We start from the raw sequence: 14,915 nt of genomic DNA, 5'->3' as shown, positions 1-14,915 counted from the left end.
TGTGAAATTAAATGAGAAAAACTAATCTTACTATCATAATTCCCACTGTGCGCCAACTACAAGCTTTCACACACTTTTACAGTACTCTGTGATTTAGAATCAGCAATATTAGGAAACAATCACTCTCCACACTATGTCTCAATATCAAATGTCTTTATTTATCCATTTTCTTTTCTATACATTGTATTTTAAGAATAAAATCACCTATAGGAAATTCACCTATAAAGAGTTATTTTTCATTATTGCCGTAGTGTTGAATGCAACCAATTTGTTAAATGACAAATAATAGTAAATATGAAAAGATTGCTTTTTAACTCTGGGATCTCCATCACCTTACAGGTAAAAGTCAATCTTGGTAGGCCAGATCTTTGATCTTTTATATGTACGGCTGACATATTTCCGCATTTGGCGGTTGCTTTACTGGTCACATATAAAAATCCACTAAAAACAATCAAATCTGAGGCTGAATAACCAGCTTCCAAGGCCTAAGTGACCTCAAATGAGGCAGGCTTATCTAACTGCTCATCAGCACTTAAATGCTGCCCCAGCTACCGATGCACTCACATGTGGAGTGGGATGTGGGTTTCAGTCCATTTGGATTTGGTGAGCGCTCCAGCCACACACTACTAGTGTTAGCTCTTGCGCCTTCAACTTATCCTACTGTGGCTACCCTTTAAAAAGAGCAGCTTCCACAACATTTTCTGAGGGTCCTGCATATATATGCTGTAGCTATAGGTTAAATATCCTCATAGATTTTCCCTCCAGCAGTTGACCTCCTCTCAAATAGCAATCTGACAGCTGTGCTTCTCACATCCATGATTCTTATATTTTTAACAATAACTCTTTATTTTTTTTGCCAGAATTTAAAGATGAGAAAGGCATTGGTACACCCATAGAATGTCCATGGAAGTAGATCCAAATATTTCCAACAACAGAACAATAATAATCAACAGACACTCTGACAGAAAAGGGAGATTGAAGTGGGAAGTCTCAAAGGAAAATCGAGTTGGTTGCTGTAGTTTTTACTCAATAAAATCTGCGTTGCATGTTGCAAGCAATTAGATATGGACTTGATTTTAAGATTATAGATGTCTTTCTGAAGAGCAATAGGAATAATATATCATTTCTGTACTGATAAAAGCAACAGCAAAATATTTATCTCGTAATTGTACAGATTGATGACAGATTAAAATAATTACAGATACATAGAATTTGGCCAAGTGTTGACCAGAAGTATGTTCCTTATACAGAAAAAGCATGAGCATTTTTATCATAGTACACATACTTCATAAACTACATACTATACAAGTATCTTATACATATATTGGTATTGTTAATCAATTACATGCTTCACCACACATCCACTTCAGAATTTAGATTAAGGAACAGAATTTTTTGTGTCTGAAATACTTTAAATTGCTATAAAAACCTGTTTGCATGCATCTAATGCACTTCAAATATTCATTGTACCTTTCCATTCATTAAATTTTGACACTTTCTACCACCTTAAAAATGTTATTAGCCTCTTTACTTGAAGTGAATGCTCTTCCGAGCATAATAAATTATTCTTTAAGTATCTGATAATGGGTAGAGATGGGCAACATACCAACAAAAATGTAAGGTTTGACAGTAAAGTTCAAAGAAATCTCTACTAAGACACAGGTATTAAAGATGAAAATACTCTGTATTTCTGTTTTTACAATATTTTCCATAATGTTTTACAGTCTAGTTACATGAAAACTTAGTTGTCTAAAAGGAGATGAATGTGGACAGAATTAAAGAACAATTGGCTATTAACCATGGCTCCTCATCTTATTCTATTATCTGTAACACAAAAATCTAATTTACAGAAATCTTAAAACTAGACAGTTAGGGCAAGACTGAAAATAAAAGATAAATGCAGAAATCAATTCTTTTAAACTTATAAGTGTAAAGACATTACAAGTATTATTTAGTAGTTTCTCTACTGTTAATAGAAATATTAAAAAAAAGAAACATCTAATGGAACACACAAGGAGAAAGCTGGTATTGAGTTATACTGACCTGAAAGGTTAGGTTCAGTTAACATAAAACAAATTTATTATATTTAAAATAGTCTATTATGATTAAAGGGGATTTAATCAGAGCTTTACTACCTAGTAGCTACCTTTTAGGCAGTGGTTGATCAGCTCCAAGATACCTCCCCATGGCTAATAGGCGCTTCAGAGGAGTTGCTCTGTGGAAGTTAAAATATTCTTGCTAATTTCACTGGAAATCCAAGTATTGAAGATAACAGTGAAGGCACATGGCATGCATCAACAGTGTCTGATCCATCTGTGGATTTCCCATGTGAGAGGGTACACCTTTGTTGAAGCTGAGACAATGTGAATCTGTTCTATGAAACTAAACCAAAGCAAGGTTTTACTTTGTAACCAAATGTAAAAAAAAAACTCTAGAGAGAAGGATGGTTTTGTAAGTGATGAGAAAGGCCTGGAAAGTTGCATTCTTTATGTCCTTTATGTTCCCCCTGTGGTGACAAGTAAACTACTGCTACTGTTTGTTTTTTTTTTTCCCAGGTGTACTCTAGTTGTGCACTTCCTACTTTTCCTAGTTCCAGTCTGAAAAACAGCATAGATACAGTCTACCAATAGTTAGTCTGCCTATTGATAGACAGTGTAGATATTTATATCTGATTTGGTTATCTACACTCCCTTTGGAGTCAATTAAAAGAAAAAGGCTCCCAGGTTTGTCTGAACCTGAGGTATATCTTTGAAAGGAAATGGATGAATTGGTTGAATAAACTCCCTTTTCATGAAATAAGAACAAGGCTACCACAGTTCTCAGGAGTGTTACGAAGACATTGGGTGAGAAGTAATGTTTATAATATCACCTAATTCCTGTAAAAAATATTTAATCTGTTGATTTCAAATGTTTAAAAAACAAAGCCTGTGGTTTTACTCTCTTTTTTCCTCTGGGAACACTGACCCTTGGACTAGAGAAAACATGTACCCAGGAGAGCTGCAAAGGCCAAGGGCCCAGCCAGACTCACAGCAGCTGGACCATTTTTGTCACCGGTCAACACTGAGAGCTTTGGAGAAGATGCCAGATGAGAGTTTGCAGGGAAACTAATTTCAGCAACTGTATCCCTAGTTTTACTTTGAACAGCACATTTTGGGGAAAACTTTCTTCTTCTAAACTCCATAGAAGACTGTCACTGCTTTTTTTTTTTTCTTTGGAAGAACAACTGGTCCTCTCTCTGATTATTCAAACTTCACAGAGATAAGAGGTACTACAAAGTAATTTGTAAGAAAATTAAATACATTATTCTTTCCATAATAATCACTTTTACAAACCACAGTATAAATAAGTGCAGCTTGAATGGCAGTTTAATTTATATACAATGCTAGATTTCAAATTTTGATTCACTCCTGAAGTTTTCTCTGCCTCAGCTTTTGATCTTCCTATAATCTCAATACTCTCAGTCAGAGAACGATGAACTTTAGGTGCTGCTAAAAATAAAGTATATTTTAAAAAAACTATTTCGGCTGACAATACTCAAGATTCCTTGTATTCCTAGAACAAAGAGTATGAGTGTCTGGGGACCACTTAAAGGTCATTTTTTCAGTATCAGATAATGTTAGAACTGAGAAAACAAACAGAATGTTCTTGGCTGAAATGAGTCACACCATTTTCAAGTATGCAGTATTAGCCATTAAGACTTAGTTCTGGCACATGATCACTCAAAAGAATAATGACTTTCACCAAAAAAGAGATGATTTAGTTGCCTAACCTGCATTATCCTACATAATAACACTATAAGCCTTCTTTCTTAGTGCATTATTCCCTTAAAGTATTTTATCCATTGTGTCAAATTCTATTCTTTTCAGACACAACACAATGGTTTAGGCAACAGGGCTTCACTAACCATACTGAGAGTGCAATCCAACCTAATTTTGTGCCCTGACATAATAGGCTTAGAGGCTGATTCTGAAAAGACTAATGCCTGTCTTAACTTTCTGTGCTTCAACCAGCTCCACTGGCATCAATGAAAATCCTCAGAGTGTACAAAGAGCATACATATCCACTAATCTTTGCAGAACTAGAGACCTAAACTCTGTGTGAATAAAACAGGACAGAACTGTGTGCTATAAAGCAATATTTTACAATGGAGAACACTATGATATGGCAAGTACAGCTGTATGATTCTTCTAAATATTTTTCTGAATTTTTTGAAGTTGAGTTTTAATTATTTTGTACCACAGAAAGTATCTGTGAAAGCTATATTCTACTTACATGATGTCATAAAGAAATGTGTAATTTTGTATATTTTTACTCTTAAAAGTAGCCCCTTTTTTCTTAACAATAGAATTGAACATTGCAGCCAATTTTATTAAAAAATAATAATAATATAATGTAGCAGCACTTAAATATTTATTTTAAAAGCTTTTATTTCTCCTCACCTTTCATACCATAAAATATTAGGGTTGAGCTGAAAAGTGTTTTTAATAACAACTGAGGGGAGCTAGATGAATGTGTTGCACTCAGACTAGTCTAAATATTAGATACCTAACATCAGATACCTGGTTTTTGGTACCTACTGGTGCGAGATGCAGAAAAAAAAAAAGATTAAAGAGTGGTATGTTCTCATCTTCACTTTTTTTCCTCAGTTCTCTTTTACACATTGGTTATATTAAGAAATAAGTAAAACTTTTTCCCCTCAGAATTATCATAAGCACTAATATCTATGAAGATATGAAAGTGTCTTGCATGAAAGGGTTGCCATGTAAAGTATTACTCATTTTGAGAATATTTCTTATGAATGGATAAATTTTAACTCATACTGTTAGCTGTCTAACAGAACTCTTATGTTTTAAAAATTTTGAAATCCCAGGAAAAGACCTCAGGATGGTCTTGGCATTCAGACTTTTCAGATCATTGTTCAAAGTACCACCATTTCTTTAGCTGCCTTCTTTAAAAAAAAAAAACCCAAACTTATAACACAAATCCACTCCAAGAATGCCACTTCTAATGATTCTGCTAAAATTTTAAGTTAGCACTCCATCATATCCAATAAAAATTGTTCCTGTAATACACAAGTTTTCTGATAACCATGACATATAAATTGCTTGCAGAAGGAAATCAGAAGAGTATATCTTGAATTCAGCTCATCTGTCAAAAGCTTAAAGATAATTTCTGACCAGTGTTACAGGAACAGTTTTGAAAAATCTACTTTGGACTGTTAGTAAATGACAGCTATTGGAGAGATAAAAGCACCAGCTTAGAAAATGAGAACTCCTTTAAATTTCACTTACTGGAGCCTATTTCTGAGTAGTTACACACCACGAGGTTTTGATTTTGCTATTTTAAAACCTTAAGATGAAAATGACAACAAGAAAAGAAGGGTTAGGATTGAGACAGCAAGATTATCTTTAGAGATAACATAGAAACGTGGCAGTAACAGTAACCCCATAGATTATTTGCAGAGTGCCCCATGAAATAACAAACCCTGTGGGCAACCTCAATAACTTATTCTGAAGGCAGACTGTACAACATAGAAGAATGTGATACTTTTATAAATATTTAAGTAATTCTGAAGACAAGTTTCTATTGTATTAAGAGGAAAGAGGAGGAAATATCTAGATCACTAACACAGAAGTGTATACATCTAGTTAAGACTTCCTAAAGATTAACTAACTGGTGTTAGGAAGAGGCTGATTTCCCCAAATAAACAAAACACTTGCACACAGGCCCACTGGATAACCATGATTAAGACTTGACATTATTATTGTGTAGAACAGTATGGAATAAAGTGTCCAGATGATGCAAAAATAGCTTAGTACAACTACGCACTCTCATGTGCAGGCTGCGAACAGCTTGGGGCTTCCATGTGGGCTTGTGGGACTGGACATAGTAATGGGTGCACTGGGTTTTATATCTGATTAAGGTAAAAATGTTTTATAAGCGCCTAAGTCAGTAAGTCTATATCCATCTCCCATAGACTCCTTAGCTCCTTTGGTCCCGTCCACTTGAAATCACACTTTCCTTGATAGGGCTCTTCAGAGGAAAGCTTTTGTTTAACTGTTGAATACTTTGGAGTGTCTTCTCTTCCAGACCCACCTTCATCTTCTCCAGGGACTTCCTTCAGAAGCTGAGGATTAAAAGTACTGCTCTTCAAACAGAAAATTATCATATGTAAGAGACTGCTGGAGAGTTGCAACTCCAAAATCACACTCATGACAATAGACATACACATACTCATGCACATGCTCACTTATTGACAATAGTACAAATGAAAGAGGAGAAAGAATAAAGCAATGAATTTGAAGACAATAAAGATTCATTGATTTAAAAGTTGAAAAAGGATTGTTGAGACTATCTAATATGACTTTCTATTTTGTTCCTCATAAATGAGTTTCCTGAATTAATTCCTCTTTTAAATTGAAATACAGCCCATATTTTAAAACAAACAAATAAACAAACAAACCTCTCAGCCTTCACATAAACATTTCCAGCGACGGGGATAATCTGTCTCAGGCCATGACAAGTTGTTCTAATGGTTAATTATTTTTGCTACAGGAAATGTTTGCCTTCTTGTTACTGAACACTTCTACCTTCTATTTCCTTGTTATATTGTTGTTTTTCCTTACAGATACATATAAACTAGGATTATTCTTTGTTATTTTGCCAACATTATTCTTTGGCATTTTCTCTTGATAAAATAAATAATTTTTTTTTAAAAAAATAAGTCTTTTGGCTTTCTACTTAGATATATTTCATGATGCTTTTCTAATTTCTATACATCTCCCATACCAATACAAGGCAGGAACAGAGAATTCCAGAAGTATTTGTGCCATTATCAAGGTCAGAAGGAATATAGTCTCTGTCTTCTCCTACTCTCATCTTTAGATATGTCAGGATTATATTAGTCCTTTTGGTGCCATTACAGTACCTATTACTTTTTCTCTTACTATTTCCCAGAACAAAGTTCTTCTTGAGAAAGCATGGACTTTCTCTTTTGTTGTTACATATAGGACCTTATACATTAATAAAATGTATGATTTTTACCAGGGTAACAAACTGATCTAGATCACAACTACTGATAGCTTCTCCTGTGCTTGCATTGGTTGCACCTGTATTAGTAGTAGTAATTCAATACTCTTTTCCTACTTTCTCCATATAAAAGTTACAGCACAAGGTCACGAACCATTCCCTGTGGCAGCTGTTAAAATGCAATTGCTTTATTATGGCTCTCTGTTTATAATTACACTTTAAAAGGACTTAGATTTTCATCAACTAGTTCACTGAAATTCCCATTATAATTTTTATTTTTTTTCCTAAAAGTTAATTTTTAATAAATGTCCATGTTGTATTGAAAAAGATGTAAAACATAAAGAAGATAAAACCAAAAGGTATCTGGAAATAAGCTAGGATAAATCAGTTTCTCAAAGCATCTTGTGATTTTTATACCATACTTAGTATGTGTATGTTGCAGGGGGAAGCAAGAGTACCAAGGCTAAGTTGGACAATGATGGCATCATTGCAGTAGTTCTCTAGTAAATAGAAACGAGTTGTGTCTTTTCAGTTTTTAAATGAAAAAAGCATGGTTGATGCAAAAATGGGAATAAAATGTGATCCGCAGTTTAAGGCTCTATGACTTCTTTTTTTCCTAAAAGAGATTTTTAAAATAGTTCAGAAATTACTTCCAGAAATTCTGAATAAATTTTGAGAATTGAAAGAGGGAATTATTTCCTATTAGGACTATTGTTCTGTCTGTTTTCTACAGAGAGAAGTAATATCAAGAAATGATTAAGAAATTATTTAAATCATCCTCCTTTACACTATTATGAGTAATCGATATGTTATTTTGGGTGCGTTCAGTCATAGCTACCAATTTAGCACTGATTTGCCATCCTACTGATTTTAATATTAGTCTCCAGGTTTTATGAACGTCTAAAAGCCCAGGCCAGAAGTCCAAAAATCCTTGAGAAATGTCAATTATACTTCTGCAGAGCAACTATATACTGCACGCATAATGCAACTGACAAACACAGATCAATGGGTTTGATGAATCATGGACATGAATTTTTGGATTATTAAATGCTAGCAGGTGTAAATGCTGCAAATATGTATTTGAAGACTTCACATGTTAGGTAATCTTGAGTAGACATAATAAACATAATAATAATAAAACATGTAACTTAGTGTTGAATACCAAGGTCAGTAGATAAGTTCTGATTATGGTTCAGAATACACTTCCAGATAGAAGAATCATGGAGAAAACTAGCTTTTCCACATAGTCACAGAGAACTTGTGCTACTGCTTTTTACGAAATGCTGGAGCACTTCTGTCCCCCCAATTTACAATTACAACAGCAGAATGCACCGTTTCCATAGAAACTGAAGAATTCAAAATGAGGGGAAAAAGTAGACTGTAGCATACTTCTACCTCTTCATACAGTTAGAAAAAAAATAGTACGCAGACATGCAGGATGAATAAAATACCTGATCTCCTCTCCTCTCCACTCTTCTCTCTCCTCTCTCAGAGTGTGTGAATGGCAGTGGTAAGAGCATCCCACACGAGGAAGAAACAAAAACTGATAGTGCCACACTCTATTGTATGCTTTTTATATATGGATTTGCAGTAGGCTAGTAACCAGCAAAAAAAAAGCAATTAGAATAAACAAATCAATACCTTTATTTATAAACTACTGCGAGGGCTTCCTTGCAGTGTCTTGCAGTGTTGCAGTTGCTCTACATTTGATATGACAAATCCTTGGCAATATTCCTGAGGTCTGAAGCCTTTGACTGCCAGTGTATACGCCTTCAGAGGTGTAACATTTGTATGACGAAACTCTAAGAAGACCTTGAAATTATTAGCTTCAAATTAGTATTATACTGCTATGTGGGAAACAAAAATGAAGAACAAGAATCTAACCACTTCTTTGAGTACCAGTACCTTATCCATTGGGCAAAACTCCCATCTGCTAGCCTATTGCTAGCCTGTAATTTTAAATAATGTCTATTTTTTTTCCAAGTTTCTAGGGGATACTTTAAATAAAGCAACATCTATAATTTAATATTTGAATATGTAACACAGAATTCACAGATCAACTCCAGTATAGCGACCCTGAAAATGAAAAGGAATAAGGTAATTTGCAGAAAGAACAATTTTTATTGCTGCAAAAAATCTAAGGCAATAAGTGACTAAACATTTTCATTCTGTTACTGTTTTAAAAAGCCATGTTTCTAACCATCTTCTGCCAATTAGGCTAGAGAAACCAGTGCCAGTCTGCAGTTCCCATTTCTGAAGTTTCAGATCTCTCTAAGAGTTTTTGGTAACCTATGGAGTATCGTAAGGTTCCTGTAAATAAAAAGACCTGTTTGGTAAGAAGCCCTAGGCATTTGCTTTTGTGTCTTTTAATTGGTCGAATCAGAAATTCAATGTTTATAACAATAAATATATAATTTTATTTGGACAACTGAATATGTGCTCCCAACTATTTAGACCTTCAAAGCATAGAGCTCAGAAGTTAGGAAAAAATACCCACTGCTTTTTGCCATTTCTATGGAATCCTTAATCTTGTCAGCATCATCCTCCATAAAGAATTCATATTTATCTGCAGTAAGTACAAAGAAGTAATGTTTAAACAGCTTCATGAAACTAATGCCTTGCTGTAAAACCTTAGCAGCATCAGAAGCCACTAACAGACTGGTCTATCAGACCACTGAACTGTTGAATTACTGTGATTACTAGTATTATTTGACTTAGTATCTGTGTCTTCTGTCAACAGAAAGGGAGCTTAATAAAACAGAAACGTACAAACAAATTTTCTGTAGTTTGTCTGAGCTGAGAGTAAAAGCCTCAGAAAGAGTGCTACTTCTTATGTAGTGTAGGGAAAAGAACTGATGGTTTTCCCTTATGATCATGTTTTGAAGACTTATGTTTCTGTAGAGAGTTTCTTAATATCCCTAATTGTCCAAGCAAGTAGAGATCTTGTCTGTGTCAAATTCCGAGGGACAGGTGCTTTGTAGCTTGGTCTCCTAGGATACGAGGCATACATCCACACAATATGCATGTGTTTATGCATGCAAAGGTCTCCAACTGCCTGACTAAAAAAAACACCCCAAAACCAAATTGCCAGCTATGTAGGGTTCTCAAAGCTGTTCTGTTCCTAGGCTGCCAAAGAAGAGAAATACATGATTAGTGAACCAACAGAGAGGGGAAAGCAGCAATTACAAGCACAGTCTCTCAGAGATTCCACAAAGGAAAGAGGTGCTATGAAAATCCCAACTGCTATGAAAATCCCAACTGCACAGAAGCTTTAGAGGGAGATCGCAGATACAACAGAATGCAACCACAAGACATAAGACCATCTTCCTTTTTTATTACAGTGCTCATGCTTTAGCTGTTCAGACAGGACTAGTGAGTACCTTGAGAGCAATTTGGGTAAAATTTTTGTTCTGGATATTGCTGTCCCACTGAAAGAACCTGTTAGCTGGGAATCAAGAAATATCTTGTCTCTGAACACTAGTTATCCCAAAAAATGTTGCCAACCACTTTGAAGACAGTATTTATAGGAATAAGGGAGTATTTTTGCTACAGAAACAGAACTCTGGGCTTGAAAGAAAAGGCTGACTAAAGAGAAAGACATCTCTTGATATAAATAAATAATATGATTATCAGGTATGATCCTGAAATGGAGACTTAAAGAGTTTTTCAATGTACCTTCCAAATGAAAAACAAAACAAAACAAAACAAAACTCCACAACAAACAAACAAACAAACAAACAAAAAACAACTAACCAACCAAACAACATTTTATGTATAAGATCATATTCAGTTTGGGGAGAATTGTTTTTTATTTACAGTGCAAGTTTTCCCATAAAATAAATACCTCAAGAACTAGTTAAAGTGTGCTGAGGATTGCAGGAGGGATATATTGTTTTAAAGACAGAAAGACCTACTAGGTTTTGAGTGTGCCTACAAGCTGAGTTGGGGAGATAACTGGGTTATTTGTGAGTGTTAGCAAAAGACTGTCAGGCTTCACATGTGAATAAGTGGTTACAGATGACAATACTGCTTTTTCTCTGTTACACATCTTTGAGCATGGTTCAGTTCATATTTAAGCACCAGGAGGACAAGTGAAAATGGAGGAAAGCTAGACATAAAATACTGGTACACTTGCATCAGCAGAGTCACAGTCAGGATTTTTCTGCTGATTTCTGGATTCAAAGCTATCAAAGGAACAAGCACCATGACTGTCTTAAGGGTGTGATAAACTTATTTATCTGTGGTGGCAAGACAACTGATGCCTTTGCTTTCCAAGATACAGCCATTCACATTTCCTTTCAGTGATAATGAGGGTAGTTTTCCTGTACCCTTTACATTTTGTGTTTGGTTGTTGGCTGCCTTAAAGACAGTTGTTCTGATCATCATTTTACTGAGAGAAATTCAATCAGAATTCCTTTGGAAGCTTGTGAAAGGAAACAAGGATAGAACGATAGCCTGATGGAGTCACCACTGTTTTGGGGCATGTCAGCACCACAAAATGGGTGCCCCAAATCAGCTTTTCCAACTGACTCATATCCATCACTTCAGAGTCACAGAACACAGAAGACTTATTTATGGAGAGCTTCCATTTGGCGATGAACAAATATTTTAAAAACCCGTAAAGACACCCAGGTTTTATGAAACAAGCTCCAAATTGAAGCAGCCAAAATGAAAAGCTTAGTCTGAAGATTTCTTTGTTTTCTTACCTCAAAGGTAGGGATAATGATTGATCCATCTGGCAAGGTTGTTTTTTAGAGTAATTAATGTTTGAAAAGCCTGCTGAATATGAAGAAAACCAATGTAAAATGGTATGTGTCATTACTAAAAGAAAATCAGTTACAGCTCTAGAGCTGTCTGAAAGCTTTAATAGTTATTGTTGAACTCAAGTGCATATCCACAGTCAGTCATTATCTTTAAGAGAATGCCAGCTTTAAAGTACAGATTTTAAACACCACACAACACATTAACGTTTCAATAAAAGTTAAGAGGCCTCACTACATCATAAATTCTGTACCCAAAAGAGAGTAACAATTCTACTATTAATACCAATAATGATCACTGATGACAAATGATAACCAGGCTTAGTATTTCAAGCAATTGTCCATGACTACTTAACCAAAGTTTTAGACAAATCTATTTGGCTCCGCTCATGTCTCTTTCCACTCCTGCTGATCTGGCATAAAGATTAATGGACACTAAATGTTAAACTCTGTACAAAGAGTCACAGAAACTGAATGCAAGGGCCTAATTCTCTGGTGGTGCAACCATGGACTTTTGCCAGCACAGAAATTTGGCTCTACTCAGGCACACACAAGCAGTTGGCTGCCAGTTTTTGTGCATACAGCCAAATGCAGAACAGAAACGATAACATGTAACTTAGCTAGGGTCTCAGAAGTAACCAACACATTCTGGTTACAAACACCAAAGCCTCACATAGGTGCATGATTAATACAGAGTAAAATTCCATCACATTCCAAAAATACTTTTGTAAAACAAAGGCATTAACAGAAATGTATCTGAAGAGGTTAAATTTGTCAGATTAATTATTCACTGTGCAGTAGTCCTTTATGTGTAGTGCTGGGGTTAGCAATAAAGAAAGGAAGAGTCACAGCATACAACAGCAATGCACAGTAGTTCTTCAGCAAAACAAGCAAATATAACACTAAGGTAAACAAAGAGAACAATGAAAAAGCAGAATACAGCTAAAGATGTAAGCAGTGTTTAGTCCAAATTCAGCAGGACCTAGAAAGCAAAGGCATCCTCTGTAACCAAAAAGTAGCTGAGAATATGATGCAGTTGTGGAACTTGGTATTCACAGAAAATGCCATTCTCTTTTTCAAAGCAGGAATAAAAGGTATTTCAAGCATACTCTGGACCTGCGCAAGATTCAGTTAGTTGTCTCTGTCACAGCTGGAGAACTATGGGGAAACAAACCACTAAAAATCCCACAGGGTAACATTGCTAGACATCCAAATAAATCTGAGCTATGCTATGCACAGTGAAAGAGTGACATAGCTGTACAACAGACACTTGGTCATTCCTCTTGTGTCACAGCTGGAAATTCATAGATGCATTGGGCTGTCTTGCTGAGAGGATTAACGTGTCCTTGCAGGACTACTTTTGGTCCTGGAGGTTCTGCCTTTTCTGTTTCCAGCTGGTATTGGATGAGCCATTGAGCCTGCACTGATGGTATTAATACACGAGAGATACAAAGCTGAAACCCTCTGCAGCAATCTGGGGTTCAGATGTGGCTTTTTAACCACTCAGTCACCTAAATTTGTCTCCTGCTGGTGACCTCCTCTGTTTTCATGGGCGACTATTTCACAGTACTGCCATCAGCAAGGTGAATTAGTGTGTCTATTTGGAATATATACACGGAAAAAGACCCTGTCTATCTTTAAAAGGCACAGAAAAAGGAATATTTTAAAAATATTTTCCTTGTGGAAGACCACTTTTTGGTCTTTGTTTTCCATGATCACTCCTCTTTCACATGCGGTTTGCAGACCTTTCAAAACATAACAGATTCAGGAAGGAATTCCAGGCTGAGGTGTCTGAGATCAAATAGAATAGCATGGATACCTCTGCAGATTAAACTTTCTATTTCTAATTTTTTAAAAATATTTGTCATTTTCTGTTCTTTCTTCATCTCTTGTATTTTCTTTACAGGACGCTCTCCTATTTTTACACGTATAATATTTCATCGAGCAAACATCAATATTAGAGCAGAATGCCATACTTGAGATTAGGCTGTTTTACTGTATTTTACAGTTTAGTCAATTCTGAGCAGAAAAGCTAATAAATTAGCAAGGTTATGCTGTACGAGCTAGAGCTGTCTGAGAATGAGCTGAGACACAGAAATATTTCCTGGAGGAACTCAGTCATACTGAGCTGAGCAGCCTTTGTTCACTGACGATTATTCTGTTTTTCCCAAAGACATATTAATACATAATGCAATGGAGCCAAGGCTCACTGTGTTCTTTGCTTCCTACATGATGCCTCTGTTCCTCCAGGAGCAGAGAGAACAGTCTTGTGTCATCTCCTTGCATTGTACTAGTTTGAGAAGACATACAATCTGTCTTTCTGTATTTAAGTTATGCGTTCTGATTACCTGATCATCTGACCATCTACCAAAGATATTTGTATTCTACAAGATCAGTAGGAAGGTTTTGGAAATATCATTTCCTGAAGTGACTTTTCAGCTATCCCTCTCTTGTCAAATTGCACATTACTCTTTAGAGATGAATAATAGTCTATAATAATAGTCTATATTGTTGCTCAACGTGTACGACAGGAGAAGGCAGAGATAAGTAATGACCAATTTGGATCATTTTGATAGACCAAACTGAATTCCTCAGGCTTTGTGAACAATAGGCTCTTGTGCAGCCAGTGTCATATGTCTGAAAGCAGAAAAGAAAATACTACTTTAGAGGGTATCCATTGCCTATAGTCAACAGACTTTCAAACCGAAGCTTTTGCTACAAAGCAAATGTGACCTTTCATAGTTAGGCAGTGTACTTGCTTCTTTCATTTGCTTCTGTAAATGAAATTAGTGAGACTATTATTAGAAACATTTACACAGCTGCTGTAGGCTTGAACAAATTGAAGATTCATTTCAAAACAGAGATGGAGAAATTAGAACAAACCCCAGAAATTATGAATAAATTCAAAACAAATGTGACACAAAACTCAACAGAAGCTGGCAAAAAATACAGAACTCAAATAAAACATAACTTCAAGGGTAAAAATTAAACAAATCAATTCATTCTATTTGCCTCCCCCCCCCCAAAAAAAAAAAGTTTACCTCAAAAGAGATTTTGTGGTAAGAGAGAGTTATCTCATGAAATAAAAAGGCATAATGAGATCTGATTTTCATACTTGCACACAAT

Source organism: Chlamydotis macqueenii, chromosome 3 (genome assembly GCF_036417535.1).
Source record: "Chlamydotis macqueenii isolate bChlMac1 chromosome 3, bChlMac1.mat, whole genome shotgun sequence".
NCBI classification, from domain to species: Eukaryota; Metazoa; Chordata; class Aves; order Otidiformes; family Otididae; genus Chlamydotis; species Chlamydotis macqueenii.
Note: the sequence above shows the minus strand (reverse complement) of the source record.